Raw genomic sequence first — 13,526 nt, 5'->3', positions numbered from 1 at the left:
CCCCGCGGGCGCTCGCTGCGGGCGCCGGGGCCGGAGCTGCGCCGCCCGGCCGCCTCGGGCCGCCGGCCATGACCGCCGGGAAGGAGAGGGCCCTGCGGGAGGGGGCCGCGCGGGGGGCACGGGGGGCGCGGGGGGCGCGGGGGGCGCGCGGGGCCCCAGCGCGCAGGCTCCGACCCCAGAGCGAGGCTGCGGCGCGCGCCGCCCTTAAAGGAACACGCGCCCCCGCGGAGGCGGGGCCCGAGGGGCGGGGCCATAAGGCCTGTCCCGGAGGCTGGGTCTGCGCCCCCACCTTCTCCCAAGACCCTGGAGCTGGCTCTCTCCTCCCACCGCAACCCCGAGGATGGAAGAACAGTGCGCACCCAGGGAGCAAGCCTGTGTCGCTGCGATGTTCATTCAGCACTTACTGTGTCGGGCTGTGGACAAAACAGAGAAGACCCCTGCCCTTCTGGAACTTAGGTTTTGAAGGGGAAACAGACAAAAAGCAAATAAACCTACCAAACAGGCCAAATAACTTCAAGAAGTGACGGTAGCGTGAAGGAACCAAGATCGGGTGATGTACGCTCTGAAGTCTCCCGCTTTACAGTGGGCATCTGGGGCGAGCCTGGCGTTAGCAGAGCAAATGAAGACCTTGCAAACATCACAGAGCCTTCATAAAACTGGTGATTTTCAACTAAACCTATAAATAAATATTGTTATGTACCCCTGCATAGGTTGCTTTAAAAAAAAAAACAGGGTGATGTAATGACGGAGAGGTGGCGGGACTGCCAGGTGGTCAGGGAAGGCCTCTTGTGGGAGGTGATTGTGAAGCAGAGACCTAAATGATGAGAAGGAGCTTGTAGGAACCAGAGACCGGTGGTCCAGACAGCAAGAGCAGCTGCAAGGCCTGAGCAGGGGGTGAGGCCCCAGGGGTGGAGAGAAGGCCAGTAAGGTGACAGTTTTCCTTCTTATGTTTCTTTGGCACACTTGCTGAGCATCTCCGATGTGCTGGGCAGTGGATATCGAGTGGTGAACCAAGTCCTCATGCTTATGGAACTGCCATTTTTGGGTCTTCCTGAAAGTATGGTGAGGGACAGGTGGTCCAAAGTGAGGTCAGAGAGATGGTCAGGGGCCAGCGAGGAAGCAGTGTGGCACAGCTAGAAAAGTATGTGAGCTGTGGGGTCCCACTGACCCATGCCCGGACTCAGCCACATAGAAGGTTCTCAGCACCCTGGCACAACGGGTCACCCTGATGGCATCTCCCCGATTCAAGGGCGGGAACCAGGTCTGATCCATGCCTCCCTCTTGAATAAATGGGTGAATGAGATCCCTGCAAGAACCTTTGCTGATTATTTTCTGACCCCCTAACTAAGATTTCACATGTGCTTCTCCACCTTGATAGTCATTCTTCAATTACATCACCGTGTTTTTCTTTGTCATTTTACTATGAAAATTTTCATACAGGAAACTTGAAAGAACTGTACAATGAAGATACATATACAACCACCTGGATTCTGTAGTTAACAGTTTGCTACATTTGCTTTAATATACCTCAATGCCTTTCTCCATCCCTCTACCCATCCATCAGTCCGTTTATTCTCTGATGCATTCCAAAGTAAGCTGCAGACAGCAGTACACTTCATCCCTAAATATGTCAGCCTAGGTAGCTTTAAATGAGTTCAATATATTTAAGGGTAAATCTTACAAATGAAATGTACAAATCTTAACTTTAGCATTCCACGGGTCTTGACAAATGCCTCCCCAGACGATGTAGAGCAGTGCTGCCCGATAGAACCGTCATCAGTGATGGAAACGCTCTGTGCTGTCCAGACGCAGTAGACACTCACCGCATATGGCTATTGAGTAATTCAAATGTAGCTACTGAGACTGAGGGACTGGATTTTCCATATTATTTCATTTTAAATAATTTAAATTTAAACAAGCCATCTGGCTCGTGGCCGGCAGGTCAAACAGTGAAGCTATAGCATGTCTCCATCTTTCAAGAAAGTTCCTGTTCCTTCTCCATCAGCCCCTTCTCCCGCTTTGCTAATTTTTTCCACCATAGATGAGTTTTACCTGTTCTAGAACCATAAATGGGTTTGTACGCTATGTACTTCCTTGTGACTGACTTCTTTCACTCATTATGTTTTTGAGAGTCATTCATGTTGTTGATGTACCAAAAGTTTGTTTCTTTTACTGCTGAATTCTCTCATTGCATGAATATGCCTCAGTTTGTCCATTCTCCTGTTGATGGTCATTGGTTTCTAGTTTGGGGCTATTCTGACTAGAGCTGTTATGAACATTCGTACAAGTCTTTGTGTGGATGTATTTTTTCTCTCGAGTAAACACCTCAGAGTGGAATAACTGAGTCATAGACCAGATATATGGTTAATTTTATAAGAAACTGCCAGACATTTTTCAAAGTGATTGTGCCATTTTACACTCCCACAAGCAATGTGCAAGAGTTCTGTTTGCTCCACATACTCACTAACATTTGATGTTGTCCATCTTTTTAATTTTAGCCATTCTGCTGAGTGGATAGTGGTGTCTCAGTGGGTTTCATTTTGCATATATCCCATGGTTTATTTTATTATCATTTCAAAAATTATTTTCCTTATTATTTCTTGTAGGTTTTTATTTTTTGTCTCCCCCTTCGGAATGTATGTTCCATGAGGGTAAAAGCTTAGTCTGGTTTGTTTACTGATGTGTCCCTAGTGCCTAGAACAGGTCCTGGCATATAGTATGTGTTCAATAAATTCATTCATTCTTGTAGTCACCAAACGGCTTTTGAGTGCCTTGAGCAGAGCAGATGTTAATCCTATTTGACAGGTGAGAAAATCCAGACTAAAAGAAGAGAGACTGCACCATGTTCAACACAGCTGAAAATAAATGCTAATCGTAGCTAACCTATATGGATGCCTACTATGTGTCAGGCGCCACCTAGGCTCTTTATGTAAATTGTCGTACTAAATCCCCACAAAACTGCCATGAAGAACATTAATATTAACCCATTTTAGAAAAGGAAACCACTGAGGCAGAGAGAGATTAATAATTCGCCCCTTGGTGTGGTAATTTAAAACAAACGACTTTGACCCTCCTCCCTTCTAGAGGTGGAGCTGAATTCCTGTCCCCTTGGAAGTGGGCTGGATTTAGTCATTTGCTTCTAATGAATAATGTGAGGGAAGTGATGGTTTGTAACTTCCAGGAATGGTCGTAAACAGCATTGTGGCTTCCTCCTTGCTCTCTCCCTTTCTTTTTCTCTCTTTCCCTGTCTCGGATCACTCACCCCGCCACATCTGAGGACATTCAAACAGCCCTATGGAGAGGTCCCCATAATGAGGAACTCAGGCCTCCCGCCAAGAACCAGAGAGGAACTGAGACCTCCCCACAACAGCCAAGTGAGCGCACAGTCTTGGAAGCAGGTCCTACAGCCCCAGTCAAGCTTTCAAATGATGCAGCCTCAGTAGACATCTTGACCACAACCTCATGAGAGATCCTGGCTCAGAACCACCCTACTCAGCTGCTCTCAGATTTGTAACTCAGAAACTGTGTGAGATGATAAATGTTTGATGTTTCAAACCTCTAAGTATGGGAGTATTTTTTTACTCATCAGTAGATCACTAATACACTAGGTAAACGTTAGAACTGGGATTCAAATTCAGACAGTTGGACTCCATTTGCCACGATGTTCATAATGCTACTACCCTTGATTGAGTGTCTCCCACGTGCCAGGCTCTGTGAAATGGTCTCCATGCATTAGTGGCTTTGATTGAAGGTCGGTCCTTGCACTGTAAAGCAGCGACTGAGCTGCAGGTTCTGGAGCTTTGCTGCCCGCAGCCGCAAAGGGCAAGGATGACAGGTACCACCAAGGCTACTTGGTTGTTTAAGCAATCCAAGTTTATTGACAAAGGGAAACAGAACAAGGAGCATGGATAAAGGGGAACAACAAATCGGTACGTACAACATCCATGCCACAATCAGCCAGGGAAGTCCCAATAGTTTGTACAACGGGTGGGAGTGCCGATTGTCCAGGTCTGAGGCAAAGCGTCCTTTCCTCAGTGAGACCTCCAATTATTCTATGCCTGTGACTCCCTTTTATCCCAAAGTTTCTCTGGGTTCCGACTCAAAGTTTTAGACATTTGGATATTTTGAGTTATTTCTTCTTGTTCCCACGGATGGGGTGTTTTTATCGTTTTTGTTTTCATGGATGGGATGTTTCTAAAGTTCTGTCAGGTGCCCGTCATGTGGCGAGCCCAGACAAGGAACATGATGCGGGACATATTTTTTGTAACTTGTGCCTTAGAGTCAAGGCCGAAGTGGCCGTCTTTGGCCCCAAGCCCAGACACAGTCCTTTGTGTGGGGCCTGGGCCCAGTGTCTTTGGAAGGTGGGGGAGTCAATGAACTCTGCACAAACTTCATTGCCCGGGTTTTAGCCCCGACTCTGTCACTTGTCAGTTGTGATACTTTGACATGTTTTTAAACATCGCTTGGATTAAATGTCCTCATTTGTAAAATGGGGATGATAGTAGCACCTGCCTCTAGAGTCGTTACAGAATGACATGAGATTTACATTTAAAGCATTTGGAACTAGTCATGCGCCTGGTCGGCACTCAGTACACATCAGTTGTACTGCCTCGCGTGTTGTTTTCTATCATCACGATGACTTACACACAGTATGCAGAGCACTTCATCTGATGGTATCTTCACAATGGCCCCAGGAGGTAGACACCACCATTTCACAGGGTGGGAAAAACTTCGGAGAAGTGAAGTGACGTCACACTGCTGGTACCAACATAGGCGACCTGTGAATCAAGCCCATACAACTTCAGATCAATCCTTCCCATCATGGGATCTTCCAGTCTCTGCATTAACCTAGATTTTCTGCCAACTGGGTGGGGTGGACAGAGAACTTACATTTACTGAGGGCCTACTGTGTGCCGACCTCCCAGTTCCAGAAGCTCTTTCCCCTTTCTCCCTAGGTATCTGGGAACCTTCTTTCCATAGTGTTCTCTCCACATAGGACTTACAGCAAACCTCAGACAGAAAACCAGGCTTTGCCTTCAATGTGTAGAGGGAACTTTTGTAACTTAGAACTCTCAACCAAAAAGCTGACTTTGAGTCAAATGACCTTTTTGTTCTAATTGTTGCTATCTGCCCTTCTCCTTCCAGAGCAGCAATAAACCTTATGGCTGAGGCTTATCAAGCAGAAGGGGTAAAGAGAAAGAAGCCAGCTGACTGATAAGGAAAGGTATGTTAGGATGTATTTCAAATATACTGCACCCAAATAACCAAAGAAAAGATAAAGGACTTCATCAAAATTAAAAACTTTTGTTCCTCAAAGAACTCTACTAAGAAAGTGAAAAGATAACCCAAAGAATGGGAGAAAATATTTGAAAATCATATGTCTGGAAAGGACTTGTGTCCAAAATATATAAAGAACTCCTACAACTCAACAGTAAAAAGACAAATATATACTCCAATTCAAAAATGGGCAACGAGTATAAATAGACATTTCTCCGAAGAAGATATGGCCAACAAACACAAATGGCCAGTAGGCACAGAAAAGACACTCAACGACCAATATCATTGGTCGTTAAGGAAATGCCAATCTAAACTGCAATGAGATACCACTGCACACCTACTAGAACAGCTAAAATTGAAAAGACTGAAAATACTGAATGCAAGCAAGAAAGTGAAGCAACAAGAAATTTCGTATATTGCTGGTAGACATGTAAAATGGTGCAACTACTTTGGAAAATAGTTTAGTAGTTCCTCAAAAAGTCAGACATAGAGTTACCATATGACCCAGAAGCTCCACTCCTCAGTACGAACCCAAGAACATGGAAAACACATGTCCAAAGGGGCTTATACAATATTCATAATAACCAAAAGGTAGAAGCAACACAAATACTCATCAACTGAGGAACAGAAAAACAAAATGTGGTATATCCAACAATGGAATATTGTTCAGCCTTGAAAAGGAAGGAAATTCTGACACATGCTACTACATGGATGAACCTTGAAGACGTGCAAGGGAAAGAAGCCAGACACACAAGGTCACATATTGCATGATTCCATTCGTACGTGATGTCCAGATTAGACAAATCCATAGAGGTAGAAAGTAGATTAGTTGTTGCCAGGGGATGGGAAGAGGTGGGAGGCAATGGGGAGTTACTACTAATGAGCATGGGGTTTCTCTTTGGTGTGATGAAAATGTTCTAAAATTACATAGTAGTGATGGTTGTATAACTTTGCGGCTTACCAAGAACAACTGAATTGCACAACTGAATTGTAAAAGAGTGAAAGGTTATGGTATGTGAGTAATATGTCAAAAAAACAGAAAAGAAAAAATATACTATGCCCTAAGGATATATATTTCAGTTTCCTTTGATATTAAGCAGATAGAAGAAGATACCATAACATTTACAGGCCATTTGGTTTTTATGTGGAAATTAAAGGCTCAAAGTTTTTAAATACTAAGATGTTTGAGTGTTGATTAGCTTTTGTATTTTTTTAGGATTTTAAAATTATTATTTGTAAAATGTAAATACAGAATTATAGACTTTTTATGGAGTACACTTTAAGGAATTTTAACAGATGTGTACATCATGGAACCACCACCACATCCAGAATACAGAACAATTCCCATAAATTCGCTCATGCTGCCCCTGTGGCCACACACTCCCGATGCCCATGACCCTGGGCAATCACTGATCTGCTTCACGTGCCCACACGTAAAATAGAATGTCACATGGACATTCTAAAGAATGTCATAAAAATGGAACCATACAGCATGTGATGTTTTGAGACTAGCCTCTTTCATTCAACATGAGATGAATCTAAGTTTCCTGTATTGGTGGTTCATTTCTTTTTATTACTGAACAATATTCCATGACATGGATGTACCACAGTTTGTATGTCCGTTCACCCATTGAAACGAAATTTGAGTTGTTTCCAGGTATTGGTAATTATGAGTGCAGCTGCTACAAACATTCAGGTACAGGTTTTTGTGTGAACTGACTTTTTCATTTATTTGTGGTAAATACCTAGCAGTATATACCTAAGTGTATGTTTAGCTACATAAGGAAATGTCGAACTGTCTTCCGGAGTGGCTGTACCATTTTCATCTCAACAGCAATGTGTGAAAGTTCCTCTGCATCCTCTCCAGCATTTGGTTTGGTCAACTTTCTGTTTGTTTAGTTGTTCGAGTTTTTTCGTTTGTTTGATTTTTAGCCATTCTAGCAAGTCGTGGTACTTGATTGTGGTTTTAATATGCATTTCCCTAATGGTTAGTGATGTTGAGCATCTTTTCATGTGCTTGTTTGCCATCTCTTTATCTTCCTTGGGGAGGCTTCCATTTAAATCTTTTGAAAAAAAAATTATTGCACTGTTTGTTTTCTTACAATTGTCTTTTAGCACTTCTTCAAATATTCTGGATACAGGTTCTTTGTCTGATATGTGACTTCACATATTGTCTTTTCGTTCTCTTAACAGCTTCTTTCACTACGCAAAAATTTTAATTTTGATGAAGTTCACTTCATCTGTTTCCTTTTCTATGTTTTCTTTTATGGATTATAATTTTGATGTCATAGCTAAGAACTCTTTGCCCAACTCAAGGTCACAAAGATGCTCTGTTTTCTTCTAAAAGTATATAGTTTTACAAAGATCTATGATGCATTTTGAGTTAATTATTGTAAGGTTTGAAGTTTAGGTTAGGGTTCATTTTTTTAAATTGTGGTAAAATATATTTAACCTAAAATTTACCATTTTAACCACTTTTAAGTGTATAGTTTGGTGGTATTAAGTACATTCACATTATTGTGCAACCGTCACCACCATTCATCTCTACAAGTTTTTAGTCTTCCCAAACTGAAACTCTGTATGCATTAAACACTAGCTACCCATCCCCTCTCCCCACAGCCCCTAGAAACCACTATTCTACTTTCTGTCTCTATTAATTTGACTGCTCTAGGTACCTCACATAAGTAGAATCCTACAATATTTGTCCTTTTATGACTAGTTTGTTTCACTTAGCATATCTTAAAGGTACATCCATGTTGTAGCATGTGTTGGAATTTCCTTCCTTTTCAAGGCCAAGTAATATTCCATTGTATGGATTTACCACATTTTGTTTATCTGTTCATCTGTTGATAGACTCTTGGGTGCTTTCACCTTTTGGTTATTGCAAGTAATGCTGTTATTAACATGTGTGCACAGATATCTGTTGGAGTCTCTGCTTTTAATTCTTTTGGGTATATAGCCACCAGCATGTACAGTGGTTCCAATTTACCATATTTGATATTTGTTATTTTCTGATTTTTTAACAACAGCCATACTAATGGGTGTGAAATCATTTTTGTGTGTATGTAGATGTCCAATTTTCCAACACTATATGATGAAAAGACTATTCTTTCTCCATTGAGTTGAGTTTACACCTTTGTAAAAAAAATCAATCAGCCATATTTGTATGGGTCCGTTTTAGACTCTTTATGCTGTTCCATTGCTTATCCCTATGCCAATACCAAACTGTCTTGATTACTCTAGTTTTGTGGTAAGACATAAAGTCAGCTGGTATGAGTTCTATAATTTGTTTCTCAAAATGTTTTAGCTATTCTAGTTTCATTGGGTTTCCGTATAAATTGTAGGATGAGCTTGTCTCTATCTACAAAAAAAATCCTCCTGGGTTTGAGTGGAATTGCACTAAATCTGTAGATCAATTTGGAGTGATTTGAATTATTAACTATATCAAATATTCCAATCCATGAATGGAAAAAATCTCTCCTGTTTTCTTTGATTTCTTATGTTGGCATTCTGCAGTTTTCAGTATACAAATCCTGAACATGTTTTGTTAGATTTTTACCTAGGTATTTCACTTTTTGGTATTTTTAAAATTTTGATTTCCAAGTGTTCATTGCTACTATATGTAAATATGATTGATTTTTGTATGTTGATCTTGTATCCTGCAACTTTGCTAAATTCACTTGTTAGTTCTAGAAGCTGTTTTATAGATTTCTTGGGATATCCTACATAGATAATTTTGTTGTTTGTGAATAGGGACAGATTTATTTATTTTTTTCTAGTCTGTTAATTTTATTGCTTTTTCTTTTATTCTTGCCCTATTGCATTAGCTACGACTTCCAGTATGATGTTGAATAGGAATGGTGAGAATGGACATACTTATCTTTTTCCCCACCTTAAGGGGAAAGCATTCGCTCTTTCCATTAAGAATCATGTTAGCTGTGGCCTTTTTGTAGATACTTTTTATCAGATTAAGGAGTTCTTTTCTATGCCTAATTTTCTGAGAGTTTTTTTTTGAATCACGAAAAGATGTTGAACATTGGTAAATGCATTTTCTGCATCCATTAATTTATATAATTCTATGGTTTCTCTTCTTTAGGCTGTTAATATGATAGATTATGTTGATTTGCAAACAGTGAACAAGTCATACATTCCTGGAATAAACCCTGCTTAGTGATGGTATGTGACTTTTTTATATATTACTGAATTCAATTTGCTGGTAATCTGTTGAGGATTTTTGTGTCTATGTTTATGAAGGATATTTGTCTGTAGTCTTCTTAAAAATTTAGATTGTTGATTTAAGAACTTCTTTTCTAATATAATGTTATGCGATTTCCTCTAAGCACTGCTTTAGCTGCATCCCACAAATTTTGATATATTGTATTTTAATTTTCACCCAGTTCAAAATATTTTCCAATTCTTCTTGAGACTTCTGATTTGACCCATAACTGTTTAGAAGTGTGTTCTTTAATGTCCAAGTATCGGGAAAGCTTCTGTTAGCTTTTTGTTCTTGACTTCTTTAATTCTATTGTTTAGAGAACATGCTTTCTATAATTCCAGTTCTTTTAAATTTGTTACGGCTTGTTTCATGACACACAATATGATATATGTTGGTGAATGTTCCATGTGCACTTGAAAAGAGTTTGTGTGCTGCTGTTATTGGGCAGAGTTCTATAAATATCAATGAGACGATTTGCTTGATGGTGTTGTTCAGTTTTTCTACTTCCTTGCTGATTTTTCCGTCTACTTGTTCTATCAGTTACAGAGCAAAGTTAAAGTCTTCAACAATAACTATGGATTTGTCCATTTCTGCTTTTTTAAATCAATTTTTGCTTCATATATTTTGAAATTGTGTTAGGTTTGTATGCATTTAAGATTGTTATGCCCTCTTGGTGAATTGACTCTTTCATCATTATGTAACGTACCTCTTTATCCCTGTTAACTTTCTCGTAGGATATATCACTAGAGAAACTACAAACATTATAAGGATAATAAAGTCAAGCTATGAAGAGCTCTCTGCACATAGTTTTCCATGTCTGATATTAGTATAGCCACCTTCGACTTTCTTTCAATTGCTGTTTGCAAGGCATATTTTCTTCCATTCTTTTACTTTTTATCTTTCATTAGCTTGAGGTGAGTTTCTTGTAGATAGCATTTACTTGAATTTACTTTTTCATTCATTCTCACAATCTCACTTCTCTAATTGGTGTATTTAAACCATTTATATTTAATGTAATTGTGTATGTGATTGGATTTACGTCAACCATTTCATGTTTGTTTTATGTTTGTTCCCTCTGTTTTTGATTCCTCTCTTTTGCCTTACCTGCCTTCTTTTGGATTATCTGAATTTTTTTAGTATTTCATTTTAAAGATTTTATTTTTCCGTTTTCTCCCCAAATCCCCCCAGTACATAGTTGTATATTTTAGTTGTGGGCCCTTCTAGTTGTGGCATGTGGGACACCGCCTCAGTGTGGCCTGATGAGCAGTGCCATGTCCACGCCCAGGATCCGAACTGGTGAAACCCTGGGCTGCCGAAGTGGAGCGTGCGAACTTAACCACTCAGCCACAGGGCCAGCCCCTTAGTATTTCTTTCTTTTTTTTTCCTTTTTCTCCCCAAAGTCCTCCAGTACATAGTTGTATATTCTTCGTTGTGGGTCCTTCTAGCTGTGGCATGTGGGACGCTGCCTCAGCATGGGTCAATGAGCAGTGCCATGTCCACACCCAGGATTCGAACCAACGAAACACTGGGCCGCCTGCAGCAGAGCGCACGAACTTAACCACTCAGCCACGGGCCAGCCCCCTTAGTATTTCATTTTAGTGTATCTATTGAGTTTTTGACTACATCTCTTTGGATAGCTTTTTAGTGATTACCTTAAGGATTACTGTACATAACTTTTCACAGACTACTTGGAGTAACTATTTTACTGCTTCAGGTGGAATGTAGAAACCTTACCACCATTAGGTCCATTTACCCTCCTCCTTTCTGTTGTAATTGTCACATTTTATGTCTACAAACAGTGGAAATCCCATCAGACAGTATTATAACTTTTGATTTCAATCATTACACACATTTTAAAGAATTTAAGAGGATAAAAATAGCCTATTAGATTTACCCAGATATTCGTCATTTCCCTTACCCTTCCTTCAGTCCAAGTTTCCCTCTGATATTCTTTCCTGTCCATCTGAAGAGCTCTCTTTAGCATTTCTTTTAGATCAGGTCTGCATGTGAGAAATTGTTACTTTTCTTTCCACTGAGACTGTCTTTATTTTGCCTTCATTCCTGAAAGATATTTTCGCTGGATGTAGAATTATGTGCTGGCAGTTCTTTTCTTTCAGAACTTGAAAAATGTTGTTCCACTGTCTTCTGCCCTCTATGTTTTCTGATGAGAAATTTTCAATCAATCAAAACATTCTTCACCTATATATAGTGCTTTGTTATTCTTTGGCTGCTTACAATTTTTTTGTCTTTTATTTTCAGGGGTTTAATTATGACGTGTCTGGGGGTGGATACATTTGAGTTCATCCTATTTGGGGTTTGATGATCTTCTTCAAATTGTAAATTCAACTCTTTTGCAAAATTTGGTAAGTGTTTAACCATTATTTCTTCACATTTTTTTCTACACTGTACTCTTTCTTCTCTCTTTTTGGAATTCCAAGGACATGAATATTAGACCTTTTGGTATTTTTCTATGGGTCCCTATGGCTCTGGTTTTCTTTTTTTCTTTTTTTTTCTTTCTGCTGTTCATCTCAAACTATCTTCATGTTCATGGACCCTTTCCTCTCTCATCTCCATTCTACTATTCATCCTATCCAGCATATTTTTTAGTTTTTATGTTCTTCAGTGCTAAAATTTCCATTTGATTCTTTTTCATATCTTCTATTTTTTTTGCTGGAACTCTCTCTTTCCATTTGTTTCAAGTGTGTTCATCCTTATTTCTTGGAGTGTGGTTATAATAACTGTCTTAAAGTCTGTCTGATAATCCCAACAACTGTGTCATCTATGAATTGACATAGGATGAATGTCTTTTGCCTTGTGAGAATTTGACATTTTCCTGGTTCTTAATATATTAGGTAATTTTGAATTCTGTCATGAATGTTATGTTATGAAATGCTGAGTCTTATTTAAATCCGGTAGAGAATGTTGATTTTTTTTTTTATTTTGCTTTGTTTCAGCAGACAATCAAACCAGTTAGCTTCAATTCACCATTTCCTGCCAGCCTTCTGTGGACTGTGGCTTTGTCAATTCAGTTTTCAAAGCTGTTGCAGTCCTGTTTGCATCTATTCTGCGTGTGCACCACCCAGTGCTCAGTCTCAGACATGCTCAGACTGCTTCATAGTTCAGTTCCCAAGCCCTTTGGTGTGCAGTTTAGGTTCCAGTTCACACATGCATTGCCTGAAAATGAGATCAGGAATTCATACACAACTTTATGGCATCACTTTCTTGATATCTGTGATTTCTTTAATACTCTCCAGTCTCAGAAGGATATGCATTGGTGTAGTTTTCTTCACCCTTGTTGTATTTAGGGTTTTTTGAGCTTCTTGAATCTGTGGGTTCATAGTTTTCATCAAATTTAGAAGATTTTCAGCCACTATTTCTTCAAATATTTTTCTACTTCCTGACTACAGGAACTCCAACTCTGTGCTATAAATTCTATTTTTTTTTAAATTTTTTTTTGAGGAAGATTAGCCCTGAGCTAACCACTGCCAATTCTCCTCTTTTTGCTGAGGAAGACTGTCCCTGAGCTAACATCTTCCTCTACTAACATGCCCATCTTCCTCTACTTTATATGTGGGATGCCTACCACAGCATGGTGTGCCACGCAGTGCCATGTCCACACCCGGGATCTGAACTGGCGAACCCTGGGCCTCTGAGAAGCACAACGTGCGAACTTAACTGCTGTGCCACCAGGCCAGCCCCTAAATTCTATTGTTGCCTCTGTGTTATGTGTGATTGGAGTCCTTGCGCTTGGGAAAACCAAGACATATCATAATCAAATTGCTGAAAGCCAGTGATAAAGAGGAAATCTTAAAAGTCTTCAGAAAAATAAAGACGCAATATCCACAGAGGAACAAAGATAAGGATGACAGCAGACTTCTTGTCAGAAACAATGCAAGTGACATTAAAAAATGGGGAAAGGACTTGAATAGATATTTCTCAAAAGAATATATGTGAATGGCCAACAATCACGTGAAAAGATGCTCAAGATCACTGATCCTCAGGGAAAGACAAATCAAAACCACAATGAGATGCC

This window comes from Equus quagga, chromosome 11 (genome assembly GCF_021613505.1).
Source record: "Equus quagga isolate Etosha38 chromosome 11, UCLA_HA_Equagga_1.0, whole genome shotgun sequence".
Lineage (NCBI taxonomy): Eukaryota > Metazoa > Chordata > Mammalia > Perissodactyla > Equidae > Equus > Equus quagga.
Note: the sequence above shows the minus strand (reverse complement) of the source record.